The sequence below is a fragment of the Microtus ochrogaster genome (genome assembly GCF_000317375.1).
Source record: "Microtus ochrogaster isolate Prairie Vole_2 chromosome 14 unlocalized genomic scaffold, MicOch1.0 chr14_random_1, whole genome shotgun sequence".
Lineage (NCBI taxonomy): Eukaryota > Metazoa > Chordata > Mammalia > Rodentia > Cricetidae > Microtus > Microtus ochrogaster.
The window spans coordinates 29,404,102-29,416,050 of NW_004949096.1; the positions used below are offsets into that span (position 1 = coordinate 29,404,102).

Consider the following 11,949-nt stretch of genomic DNA (forward strand, 5'->3'; position numbering starts at 1 on the left):
TCTGTAGACCATGCTGGCCTCAAACTCACAAAGACCCGCCTGCCTCTCCTCCTGAGTGCTGGGATTAAAGTTGAGAGCCACCACTGCTGGGCTCACAACACCTATTATTAAGGTATAAGACCCCACACTTTCCAGTTAGTCATGGTATGTTGTAGTGAGAGATTCCACAGAGCCACTGCATCTGGCTTGAATTCTGGAGTGATAACACCTAGGCTTTTAACTACCCTTTGTTTAAAGTCAGTGATTCTTAGCTGAGTTCTTCTGAAGGAATTTCAGAGCCTTTGCAAAACTTAGTCTTAAAGAGGCAAACCAGGAGTTCTCATGGCTGAGAACTGCTTAGGCAAACAGTTTCTTCAAACAGTTCCCAATAAGAGGTTTTGGTACTCAGAAATTGGTTTGCTAAAGGTTTTTATTTTGTTGTGTGTGTGTGTGTGTGTGTGTGTGTGTGTGTGTGTGTGTGTGTGTAACAATAAAAGAGGCTTTTGCAAAACCATAGCTTTCAGTCCATCAGAGGCTTAACCTCTTTGGTACAGAGTGTCTAAAATTCATCTTGCAACGAACCTTTGCCTTCAATAGACCCCTGCAAAACAGAACACTGAAAATATGTTATAAAAGTTGAAGATTGTTTTGTGTGCATTTGTGTGTTCAGGTGCACATGTGTGCTCAAACACACTAAAGCCAGAGAACAAACTTGTGTGTCTCATCAGATGTTATCCACTTTATTTTATATATTTTGTCATGTGAGCCGGGCAACCTGAAGTCAATCCCTAGGACCCATAAAAGATAGGACAGTCGGGGCTGGAGAGATGGCTCAGTGGTTAAGAGCACTGACTGCTCTTCCATCTATAATGAGACCTGGTGCCCCCTTCTGGCTTGCGGGCACACATGAAAGGAATGCTGTACACATAATAAATAAATAAATATTTTAAAAAAACCTTAAAAAAAAAAAAGATAGGACAGTCAACTCCACAAAGTTGTCTTCTGACATTCATACTCTGTTGCATGAGCACCCCACACATAAAACAACTAAAAAAATAATAATTTCTAAATTGCTATGTAAAATGGAGCCCATTAGAGGGGAAAAAGAGGGATCAAGGAAGATAATAGAACACACATGATAGAAAAGTAGAAGAGGAAACAGTGGAGGTGGAAGGGTGTAAATGTTCTGAAGTCACTGAAAAGATATTTTTTTCTAAAGCTGTTTCAAGATGTGCTGGCTAATTTTGTCTATTTGGTTGGATTAAGAAGCACCTAGGAAGTTAGCAGAGCACAACCGAGTGTGACTGTGACAGCATTTCCAAGCAGGATGGCGGGGGAATGTAGAGAACATTAACCCACTGGGGAGAATGTGGATGAAATAAAAGGGGAACCAAAAGCAAGTCCTCCAAAGTACAGGCATTATCTCTCTACTTCCTGGCCACCAGGATGTGAGCTCAGCTCTATCAAATCTCTCTGCCATAATAACCATGGGGCAAAACAAGTCATTACTCCCTTAAGTTGTTTCTGTCAATTATTCTGCCACAACAATGAAATGTGTAGCGCTGAGAACTGATAGCAGGGTTGTTCTTACTGACCGTACGGTTTAGAATCCTTTGGAACTGTTCTGTGGGGGAATCTGGAAAACCAGGCTAGAGAAGGCCAATAATGAATGCTTTAAGTAGAGCTTGATAGGTGGTTTTGATAGGTCACACCAGCATGCTAACAGGAATGAAGACAAAATAGACTATGGCAAAGGTTCTCAACCTGTGGGTCACGACTGTTATGATTTTAGCCAACCAACATGGCTGGCACTTCTGAGTTAAAGGGCAGGCATGCACAGACAAGCCCTCAGGCAAAAATACTTAGCCACCTTGGGGACCTTAAAAGGCCCTACATGACCCAGTGCAGCATGGTTGTATCACCTATGTATGACGAGGCTATGGAAGCCCTTGTGCGCATTTGTGAGCTCCATCATCCCCTTGCGTGCATGAGCTAGGCAGCCTTTAAAAGCTGGACATGCCATCTTCAGCCCTGTCTTTCTGCACACTGACTTCACCAGGCCTGTACATGTCTCCTCTAAAAAACTCCAAAGCAGGTTTGTTGTGGAAGGGGGTGGGGGTGGGCGGGGCTTGTCTCTTAAAGGGACAGGACAGACTATTACTAAGACCCCTTCAGGTCATCACCGAAGGAAGTCATTGCAAGAACTCAACAGGGCAGGATCCTGGAGGCCATAGAGGGGGTGGTGCTTACTGAGTTGCTTACAGTTTCAGATGTTCTGTCTATTATCATCATGATGGGGAGCATGACGGCATGCAGACACACATGGTGCTGGTAGCTGACAGTCCTACATCTTGCAGACAACACGAAGTCGACTGATACACTGGGCAGTGTCCTGAACATAGGAAATCTCAAAACCTACCCCAACAGTGACACACTTCCTCCAACAAGGCCATAACCACTCTAACAAAGCCACACCTCCTAATAGTGTCACTCCCATTGAGATTATGGAGGTCAATTACATTCAAACTATCACATTCCATTCCCTGGCCCCCATAAGCTTGTAGCCATATCATAATGCAAAATGCATAGAGTCCAACTTCAAAAGTCCCCATAGTCTTATCACATTCTCAACAATGTTTAAAAGGACAAAGTTCAGACTGAAGAGATGGGTCAGTGGTTAAGAGCACTGGCTGCTCTTCCAGAGGACCCAGGTTCAATTTCCAGCACCCACACAGCAGCTCACAATTGTCTGTAACTCCAGTTCCAGGAAATCTGACACCTTCACACCAACGCACATAAAGCTAAATAAATTTTTAAGAAGTCCAAAGTTCAAAGTCTCTTCTGAGATCCATAAAATCTCTTAACCGTAATTCCCTATAAAATCAAAATTGAAAAAAAAAGCAGATCACATACTTCCAACAAGTAATGTAACAGGACAGATATACATTACCATCCCAAAACTTAGGGAAGGAGCCATAGTGAGGAAATACTGGACCAAAAAGATCAAAAACCAGCTGAGCAAACTCCAAACTCTACATCTTCATGTCTGATGTCAAAGCTTTCTTCAGATCTCCAACTCTGTTCAGCTTTGTTGACTGCAATACACTTCTTTCTCTTGGGCTGGTTCTATTCTGTTAGCAGCTCTCCTCGGCAGCTATCCCACAACTCTGGCATCTCTAACATCTTGGGTTCTCCAAGGCAACCCAGGCTCCAACTTCACAGCTTCATGCAATGACTTCTCTTCTAGGCCTCCATTCAGGGACACCTCTAACACATGCCTGGTTTCAGTGGCTTTTTTCAGGCGTGGAGGCAAATTCTATAACCCATTTCTTTAATCCTTACTCTAATGTGGCTGAAGCTACCAAGTTCTGCTGCTTGCTGGGGCTGGAACATGGCCCTTTTATTCAATTATATCTTCACCAGCTTTCTGTCCTTAACCACCTAAACTTGGCTGATCTTGAACTTGTTCTTAGACCAGGTTGGCCTCAAAGTCAAAAGATCTGCCAGTCTCTGCCTTTCCAGTGCTGGGATTAAAGGTGTGCCCCACCACTCTAAACTTTAGTTCCTTTTCATAAATAGGAAGCTTAGCTGAGTGAGATCGTACCCTGGGGTCACCACTCCCTTTATTCCACTTCTTAATCTGTTTATCTCTTTGAACACAAAATTTAGCTCTATTTCATTTCCTGGTGCTCTTTTTCTCCTCAAATTTCTATATTGTGATTTACCTTGATCAGCTTGCTCCTTTTCATTTTAAATCTTCATTAGAGTTACCACTAAAAACCACACAACAGTCTGCAGTTACAAAGAAAGAATGAACCACTTAATTATGAAAGGTAATCTTATAAGGAATTTTAAGGGAGTCACAAATGTAAACTTTTATGTACATAAAAAGACAGTCAGCTAAACTTTTAGTACTGTACAGGGTGCACAGTCATTCATCAATAACAAAAAGTTGAGGTCAGGAATTAGCGCAAGAAATTAATCATCACCTTGATTATTAACCAGACCTAGCAAGGGGAGCTAGAAACAATCAGGGCGTTCTATATTCTTGACCCTATCCTAACGAGTCAGACAGCCAACTATGAGTCCTTGTGGACTTTAGCTTGTTTTCTGGGGTTATTTATCTTAAACTATTAGCAAGGCTTCTGGTCTATCTTGAAGTTACTTTAAAGCTTTGTTTTAGCTAATGGCGCATGACTGCCTCTTTTCAGCATTGAGAGATTAGAGCAGCCTAGGCCCTCGACTCAGATGCTTTCATTAACCTGAGCTGCTCCTAAGGTGGAACTCATAGACTTTAGATGTATCCTTATTTTTATTTTTATTCATCAAAACTCTGTATAGGCTACCATTATTATCATCAAATTAGACCGTACAGCTTCAGGAAGGGCCATCTTCTTGACAATCCACAAGTAAAAATGCTCAGGAGAACGGGATGTTTCCGAGATAAACACACCATATTACAGGCAGTGGAGATCTCCCCACATCCACTGACACCATGCTAGATACAAGAGAAATAGAGCTGCAGCGAACATGTTAAGGAACAGCAAAAGCAAAAGATGTTCAGGGGTCTGCAGTCCAGTGGCCTTGCCAAAAGGAGACTGGCCCACCAGAGAATTTCCTTCTGGCGGGCTGACACCTGGAACTTCAATTGATACTCGCTGCTCTTCTGGCATGGCCAATGGCACCACAGTTGATCAAATCACACTCAGCACCACGGTCTTCTGTGCTCCTACTGGTATGGCCCATTAAGCAGCACTTAAAACATTCAAATGCTTTTTAATCCATAATCCCAAAGTCCATATTACTCCAAATGAAGTCAGGCTTATCCCACAGCAATACCCCAGTCCCTGATACCAACCCTCTGTCTTAGTCAAGGTTTTTATTGCTGTGAAGAGACACTATGACTATGGCAACTCTTAAAAAGAAAATATTTAATAGGGAGGGCTTACTTACAGTTTTAGAGTTTCAGTCCATTACCATGACAAGGAGCATGGTGTCATGCAGGCAAATGTGGTGCTGGTAGCTGACAGTCCTACATCTTTCAGACAACACGAGTAGACTGACACACTGGGCAGTGTCCTGAGCGTAGGAAATCCCAAAGCCTGCTCCCATAGTAACGCAGTTCCTCCAACAAGGCCATATCCACTCTAACAAAGCCACACCTCCTAGTAGTGCCACGCCCTATGAGATTATGGAGGTCAATTATAGTCAAACTACCACAGGTAATTTTATGTTTGGGGGTGGGTCACTACAATATGAGGAACTGCACTAAAGGGTCGCAGCATTAGGAAGGTTGAGAATCACAAGAGTATGGTCATGAGGCTTCAGACAGGAACAGGACCATACTGCTGAGGCTCTGCATGTAGAGTGTTATGTGGTCTGACTCAGTGGTGGAAACGAAATCTTGACTCAGTAGTCAAGTATCTTGACTCAGCAGTGTGCCTGATGTTGACTAACAGACAATCCTGTTATAGACCAAGCAGAAATGGAAGGAGAAACTCCAGTCTTTTGGGGATGTGTTGTGGATGCCAATCTCAGTGTTCTCAACTTGGTTATAATATATATATGTGTGTGTATATATATACACACACATATATATATATATATAAAAGAGGGAAGAATTTCTACTGTGCTGATAGATTACTGTGCCCTAAGGGCTGGGGACCAAAAGAGCTAGCAAAATCTGAGAATTTTTCAGTCTGTCTAAAGATGATGCCTTTAAACAAAAAGAAGCCCAGGACCAAAGTCCCCAAGATTCAGTGTCTAGTTATTCCATGTGTCCTGCAAAACAATTGCCAATGTGCTGCTCTAAAGAAAAATAAAGAGGAGGCTGCAGAATATGCTAAACTTTTGGTCAGGAGAGTAAAAGAAGTCAGAGAAATATGCCAGAAACAGTCTGCCAGGAGATGTACGCTGTCCTCACTGGAGGCTTCTACTTGTGAGTTCAGCAAAATTAAAGATTATTTAAGAATAACTACTATAAATAAGCAATCAGACCTTGGGGGTGGAAGAATTTCAGAGCATATGTCATCCATTGCGGACTGAATTTGTGTTTTTTTTTTAAATATTTATTTCTTCATTATGTATACAATATTCTGTCTACATGTATGGCTGTAGGCCAGAAGAGGGCATCAGACGTCATTACAGATGGTTGTGAGCCACCATGTGGTTGCTGGGAATTGAACTCAGGACCTCTGGAAGAGCAGGCAACACTCTTAACCACTGAGCCATCTCTCCAGCCCCTTGTGTAAGTTTTAATTCATCTGAACGACCTTGTTTTGAGAAGATAGATCCCAAGTGCCTTGCTAGTTAGTGCAAGGTTAGTTTGACAAGTGCTTCCTTACATCCAGCTATACAGGCCACTTAAGAGACCACTGTCTATGCAGACATACCTATCACTGGAAGCAGCAACAGACCTTGTACTGTTCATCATATGATATATATTTCACAGACTAAAGGGGCTACAAAGTGATGGAGGCTTTCACTCCAACTTAAAGCAAGGTCAGACTTCCTGCAGACAGCCCCTAAAGAGCAATGTATAAAACCATGAGAATGAAGCCAAAGATGCAATGGAGACCTGGAAAGTTGGATGTGTCAGGAACTTGGAATGTGCAAAGCAAAAAGACACAAGCTGCTACCCAGTAAAAGTAACCAAAGAAAAAGGCTATGTGAGCTGCAACCAGTAAGGTCTTAGAGGCAATGCTCATCTGGAGAAGACATCACAAGTTCAGGCATGGAACTATGGGACTGGTTTCCCCTTTGAGGTTTCTGTCTTGCTTTGGTCCTAACCCCACCTTGCTACTTTTCTATTTCTTCCTTTGGGAATGAAATTGCTTACTCTGTACCATACTTCCTAAGTATATAATTTTCCTTCTGATTTTACGAGGAATCACAACTGAGTTTGCTTCCATCTCAAATATTTTATTTTTTTTAAATATTTATTTATTTTGTATACAATATTCTGTCTGTGTGTATGCCTGAAGGCCAGAAGAGGGCACCAGACCCCATTACAGATGGTTGTGAGCCACCATGTGGTTGCTGGGAATTGAACTCAGGACCTTTGGAAGAGCAGGCAATGCTCTTAACCTCTGAGCCATCTCTCCAGCCCCCTCAAATATTTTAATCGAGGATTTTTGAACAATGTCAGAACTGTAAAGCCTGTAAGAACTCTGGAGGTGGACTGTGTAATTATAATTTCAGGAGGACATAAGTCTTATGGAGACCAGGGATGGAATTTCAAGGTTTTTTATTTTAATCTCTCTCTCTCTAGTGAGTTGTGTGTGTGCGTATCTATAGGCTCACATGTCACAGCATACATGTGAAGGGTTGTTTTTTGCTGTTTTCCTGAATATATCATATGTTAGCTTCCCAGGTTTCTCATCTCCACCTACCACCTCAGTACTGGTACAGATAAGCACTTCCACATCTGGCTTCACATGGCTTTTGGGGATTTGAATTCAGCTTCTCAGACTTGTGTGACAAGCACTTTTACCCACTGAGCTATCTTCCCAGTCCAAATGTATGGCTTAAAGAGATGTGTTTGGGTGTCAAGTTAACAAGAGGTGGACTTGTAAGGGTTAATATTGATTGTCAACTTGATGGTTAGTAAAGTGCACCTCTGAGTATATCCATGAGGGCACGAGCATGGGTATTTTCTGTGTTTCCTCAATGCAATGAACTCAGCTGACCTGTTCCACCATGCCCTCCATGCCACAGTGGATAAAAACCTCAAAACTGTGAAACAAAATGTTTACTTCTTTATTTTTCTCCTGTTTATTGCAGATACACAATGTCTGTATAACACACAGGGTAATATGCACATTAACTTTTATTACTTCTTTCATTTAGAATATTTATTTTTAATTATTTAATTAGAGTGAAATATTTCCACTGACCTCTGAAGCTAATAGAGAACACAGAATTAGTTAGGGTTAATAAAACAGCAACTTCTCTTGAAACTACCTGCTCATGTTTATACGTTCTCTTCATAATACTTGAAACTTGCATAAGTATCTGTTTCTACAGGTTTCTGCTTCTGCTATATGGTAAACTTAAAAGTAAAGAGATATTTCTCTTTTGTCTACTGTTGATTTTTTTTTTTTTTTTAAGACACGGTTTCTTTGTGTAGCCTGGGCTGTCTTAGAACTAGCTCTGTAGACCAGTCTGGCCTTAGATCCAACTGTCTCTGCCTCCCAAGTGCTGGGGTTAAAGGTATACAAGAACCACCACCCAGAGCTGCTACTGAATCTTTAACCCATGACAGTTTAACATGGGAAATGATTAGCAAGTACTGAAAGAGCATATGCAGCTGTTACAATAACTTACCATTCAAAAATTCCAAGAGATTGTTTTAAATAATTTATTACATGTATGATTGGTTTGCCAGCATTTATGAGTCTAGTGTGAGTTTAGTGTCCTTGGAGGTCAGAAGGCGGCACTGGATCCCCTGGAACTGCAGTTATGAATGGTAGTGAGCCGCCATATGGGTGCTGAGAACTAAACTTATGGTCTTCAGCAAGTGCTCTTAAACACCGAGCCGTTTCTCCACTTCAACAGCCCTAAATATGTTGAGTTTATTAAATGTCATGGAAGTTCAAAAGAAAGGAAGTCCTAATCCAGTTTACCATGTAATTCTGCATCCAGGTAATTTTTGAATCAAACATCATTATCAGTATGTATCACACTTTTCTCTTTGGCTTTTCTTTTTCTTACTTTTCTTCCCTCATCTCTGCCTTACTAGTCATTGAAAAATGTTAATAAAACCATCTTTAGATATTATATAAGCTAAAATCTTAGCGGACCAAGAAAAAAGAAAATTTATAAACGTACTCCATAACATAAAACATAAGCAGAAAGCCGCAAAGATTAACAAAAATAGAGTATTGAGATGATCATATGATTAGATAAGGGAAACAATGCAACCTTATCTTTTAAAGCAAGTGTTTTGAAATGGGAGAAAGTAAAATAAAAGGAAGTGTAAAGAGGTAAATGAGGGCTTTAGATGGGTCAGTGGTTACAGCACTGTCTGCTCTTCCAAAGGACCCAGGTTCAGTTCCCGTCACCCACGTGGCAGCTCACACTATTAGTAACTCAAGTTCCAAGGGATCTAGCACCTTCTTCTGATTTCCATGGACACCAGACACGTAGACAGTCGGTAAACTATATACATGCAGACAAAACAAACATACACAAAAATTTAATTTTTTTTAACAGACTAATGAACTGGATGTGGTTGTACATGCTTGCAAACCTAGTTATTCTGTTGACAAACACAGGCAGATCATTAAGACCCAGGACAGCCTGAGCAATCTAGGAAAACCCTCTTTCAAAATAAAATAAAAAATTGGGAATGTAGCTTAATTGGTGGGGTGCTTGCCTAGAATACATGAAGCCCTGGATTTGAACCTTAGTATGGCATAAAAATGGTGGTTGACACCTGTAATTCTAGCACCTGGGAGGCTGAGGAAGAAGGATTACTGGGACTTCAAGAGCAGCCTGAATTACAGAGTAAGTCTGCCTCTGGACAACAAAGCAATGTCATCCATATGTATTCTTGATAAAGCTGTGTAGTTCACAAAGAAGGTCCTGCTCAGCACCTAAATGAAACTTAAAACTCCATGATCAGAACTAACTCAGCCGTGCAACACCTACATACTTTGAAAAACCAATAGTTTATCACAGCACACACATTTAGGCAAAATACTCTACACACAAAAATAAGTATACTTAAAAATGTTTAAACAACCCATGACTGTAACATTTTAATGCAGCCTTATGTATAAACTGCTCCCTAAAATTGTCTAAATTATACAACTTTCACTACTAGCATGACATTTAAAGATATATAAAGTCCTACATAATTGAGGTCAATTTGCTCAGCTTTCCTAAGGTATTAAAATAGCCACTACTTAACAATAAAAATCTAAAGTCATAAACAATACAGAATTCACTCAATTATATATATATATATGAATATACATGTTCTCTAAGCTAGCTCCCTACTCATAATCAATCTGTTTCAATTACAAATTACAAAATTAATAAAGTTATGTATGAGCCTCAATGTCTTCTATGTGTCCAAAACTGAAAGAGAGAAGTCAGTTTCTATCATTCCATTATAAAGTTAAACTATTAGAGAAATTTCCTCTGTAATCATGCTTCAACCATCCCTTTTGGTGTCTTCCTAGAAATTCATCATACAGGAAATACTAACTTCTGTACTAAAGATTTCTTTCATTATGTTTTAATTTTTAATAGACCACAATCCAAATCGGGATAGATTCTCCAAGACATCACATTGTTATATCTGTCACTATCACAGCTTCTTTAAAGAGGCAAGACACAAAGTATTCAACCCACTCAACACTTTTAAAATCCTCATTTTGTTAATCCCTTAATGAATGTTATTCTAGTCCACTTAGTTAAAAGAAAACAGATACCTCTTTGCAGTCTATCCTCAAGTCCATGTTTAATGTCAAGGCAACTGTTAATGGCTCAAAACCAAACACTGTTAACAAAACACAGCCGGAATCCTCCTTGTATTTGAGAGTCTGAGTACAAACATATGCCCATTCATAATATACTCTCTCACGCAATTCAATTCTACTAAATAACCATTTCCCATCATACGTAGGTTAAGATAAAATTCTCTTCTTTAATGGTCAAAGGACAGCTTCCAAAGCCTGAGCAGAGAAGCCTATCAACTTTAATCTAAAGTTAATAGATTAAAGTACAACTCAATGTACAACTCAATGTCATTTTTACCTCTAAGGCAGCGCCACAAGGGAAACAAAATGAACTTCACTGGAAGATCAAGTATCCTAGCACCCCCATGATTATTTACTTCTCTGACTCGACAGTACGTATACGTAGGCTCTTTTGTCCCTCTTTCGGCATCCCAGCGTATCAACAGCATCATCTTTGTCAAAGCCAATCCCTCCAGTCATTACTTCAGTACTACAAAGTCCTGGCCTTCCTTATTACCCCAGAGAGAGACTCCGTAGCTCTGTCCCTCTTCCATTACAGCGAGGAAAAAAATAAAGGTAAAACGAAACGCTCATAATTTTAAAGCATCCTCTCTGTTCGATCCTGGTAACCAGAAGAGTCATGAGTACAAGTGATATATGGGTCATCCACAGAACAGATGAAGCAGCTTCGTGACCCTCCAAGTTCAGGGAAGGCACCCAAAGCCTCCGGGGAAATGGGGCAGAACCAGAACGATCTCGAGGATGAGGACCAATTTGGGTCTGGCACCAGCCCAGGTATGGGCAGAAACCCAAGGGTCTCGGGGAGCCTCTCCTCCAAGCCTCGGTAGGGCTGGGCTAGGGGTCCGGCGGGCGCAGAGCGGCTACTTGGAGACGCCCCGGGGCTCGGGGGTGTGTCCTACCTGGGCCGCGGCGGACGTAGGATCTCCGGCGGAGGACTGGGGTCCAGCTCAGGGCTCGCACCGGCAGGAGTCACCGCTCAGCAGGCTGGCCCGCCGCCGCCTGCCCATCCCCCGCCGCCCACTGCGGCGGGACCCGAGCGCGGCTTAGACGGCCGGCGGTCCCCTCGGGTGCCGTCCGCGTCTAAAGGCGGCGGCGGCGGCTGCGGGTGTTGCTGCGGGCCTCCCCGGGCCGCTGCTCTCGTGCCAGCCCCTGCACCTCCTCCTGCCGCCGCCGCCGCCGCCTCGTCCCCACCGCTCCCATAGCCGCTGCGGCGACTACTGCAGCACCCGCTGACCCGGCCCGACGTTACTCTCCCCCCGCAAGCCGCACAGCCTAGCCCACCTGCCCTGCCAGCGCGCACCGCCCACCTTTCCGCCGCGGGTGCTGATTGGAGAGCACGTTCCCAGCCCGTGGCGTCGGTTGGCTAGTCCCATTGCCTATCAGGGAGGGGGCGGAGAATTGGGCCGAGAGCGTCTCCGCCCCCCACCGGAGAATTGCCGCTATCTTCAGGTTTGCCTGAGAGGGCGAGTTACCGGGAAAGAAG

General features: G+C 42.5%; 1 protein-coding gene across 1 annotated transcript in view; it reads right to left on the reverse strand.

Moving 5' to 3' along the window:
- Ttbk2 (tau tubulin kinase 2) overlaps window positions 1-11,740 on the reverse strand; it is a 127,870-nt gene extending 116,130 nt beyond the window's left edge. The window contains exon 1 of the mRNA XM_005364320.3: window positions 11,366-11,740. The gene's annotated coding sequence lies outside the window, so the exon portion shown is untranslated. The remainder of the gene's footprint in view (window positions 1-11,365) is intronic.
- Window positions 11,741-11,949: the final 209 nt, after the last annotated feature.